Here is a 2500-nt window from a genome sequence, read left to right on the forward strand (position 1 = left end):
AATAAGTACTAGGCTTACAAAGAATAAGTCCTGGGGTTGATTTGTTCGATTAAAGGCGGTGCTCCAGCATGGCTGCTGTCAAATGACTGAAACAAGTAAAAGAATAAAAGAATGTCTATGAGTGTGTATATGTGGAGGTCTGCGTGTGCATGTGTGTATGTGCGTGTGTGCGTGTGCATGTGTGTATATGTGTGTGCATGTGGGTGTATGAGTGTGCATGTGTGTTTGTGTGTGTGTGTGTATGTGTGCCTGTGTGTGTGTGTGTGTGTGTGTGTGTGTGTGTGTGTTTGTGTGTGCGTAGATTAATGTCAATTTAGAATAGAATCGTTACAGAATTTAGTTTTAACGCAGAATCAAAGAACTTCTATGATGAAATATAAAATTAAAAGGCCAGAATTAAAATCTCTTAGAAAGATAAGATACGCCGATCTACTCCATCGATGCGCTTCTTATTATCATATATCAATTTATTTATTTGCTATTAAAAAAGAACAATTTATTTTTATTGATTTTGTCATGTTGTAAACGCCTCCGACCTAATCTTTCAAATCTCAAATATAAATGACTCGTTTAAAAATGCAAAAGTGCTTAGGTATTATGATTCAATAAATTTGTGTGTCTTTACATCAGTGCTGACTTGAGTGTGACTCAGTTCAGTTTTCGTTTGTAATAATGAAAATATTCCGTGGTTTGTGCTTGTTTATGTGATTTGTATATGTGGTTCGGTTTCGTGTCATTATGCTGTATACGCCTCAGTATGTGTGTATATGAAGTTGTGGATGTCTGTGGCCTGAAATATGATGCATGTGTCAATTATTTTGTGGTTAAAAATGTGTGAATAATGCATTTGTACACACGCGCGCGCGCACACACACACACACACACACATACACGTACATATTCGCATGTATGTGTGCATGAGTTGTTATATAGATATTATAGATATGAATACATATGAGTGTGTGTGTGTGTGTGCATGTTTGCTTTTTTGCGTATGTGTTTGTATTATGTATGCGTATGAGGGTACGTATGAATCATATATCAAATGTTTAATAAACGTATATTAAGTCTCACTGAACAAGTTGCAGGATCTTCGCTACCAAAGTTGGTGGATCGGGTTTTTTCAAGACTCATGATGCTTGCTTCTCCACAACCCAACAAGCAAAAACTTTATTAATTTCTGCAATGAACAGAAGAACATAACATAACATAACATAACACAACACACATGAAGGTGGTGAGCTGGCAGAATCGTTAGCACACCAGGTAAAATCCTTAGCGGCATTTCGTCCGTTTTTACATCCTGAGTTCAAATTTCGCCGAGGTAACCTTATCTTCCATCTTATCGGGGTCGATAAAATAAGCACCAGTTGGTCACTGGGATCGATCTAATCGAGTAATACCCACCACCGAAACTGCTGGCCTCTTGCCAAAATTTGAAATTAATATAACATAATACAATATATTGGGTCTCGGACGATCGACGTGGTGGATGCAGTTGTTTGATCAAATGAAATACACACTTCTGAATTAATGTTAAAGGGGCTGACACTTGTATCTTCAACGTAATTCTCAAGCAGAATCAGCGTGACACATCAGCTTTGCTTTTTGAATTACAAGTACAATCCACTTGAGGGAATTCTATACAGTTTCCGACAATAATTATTTTATAATAAGTTATAGTATATTAATATTTATATTGTTTTATATTCTATTTTGTAATATATTATAGTAACTTATATTCTGCTCTGTAATATACTATATTAATTTATATTCTATTCTAAATTATATTATTTCCTATTACATTATAGTACTTTATATTGTATTATTTTCCACTATATCAAATTACATTATAATAAAGTATAATATAATACATTTTATCATATATTATAACATTTTAATTGACGCAGTATTGCTCGGTTGATTGTACAATTAATATCATACAATAATGGTAGAGAGCGAGCTGGTAGAATCGTTACTGCTCCGGTCGAAATGCTTAGCAGCATTCCTTCTGACTATACGTTTTGAGTTCAAATGCCACTCAGGTCGACTTAGCCTTTCCCCCTGTCGGGGTCGATAAAGTAAGTAACATTTTGAGTACTAGGGTTGATGTAACGAACTTATTCCTTACCCCGATATTGCTTGCCTGGTACCAAACTTTGAAAATAATATTATTATTATGGTCCTGTTTGTCAGGCGTGAGTATTTCAGAGGGCGTGTGCTTTACCCCATGCATTTTTTTCCCTCTGAGGAGATTACATTCTAGTATGTGGACTGCCTCGAGTGTCTGTTGAAGTAACAGAATGTGTAGATGTGCAGGTAGGATTCTTTATCAATCCGTCATGTTTCTCAGTGGTGTATTGGAAGGTTCAAATGTTAATCTTTCTTTTTTTACTTGTGCACACACACACACACACACACACACACACACACACACACATACACACATATATTCGTACGTATGTATGTATGTGAGTGTATATATGTATATACATGTGTG

This window comes from Octopus bimaculoides, chromosome 11, assembly GCF_001194135.2.
Source record: "Octopus bimaculoides isolate UCB-OBI-ISO-001 chromosome 11, ASM119413v2, whole genome shotgun sequence".
NCBI classification, from domain to species: domain Eukaryota; kingdom Metazoa; phylum Mollusca; class Cephalopoda; order Octopoda; family Octopodidae; genus Octopus; species Octopus bimaculoides.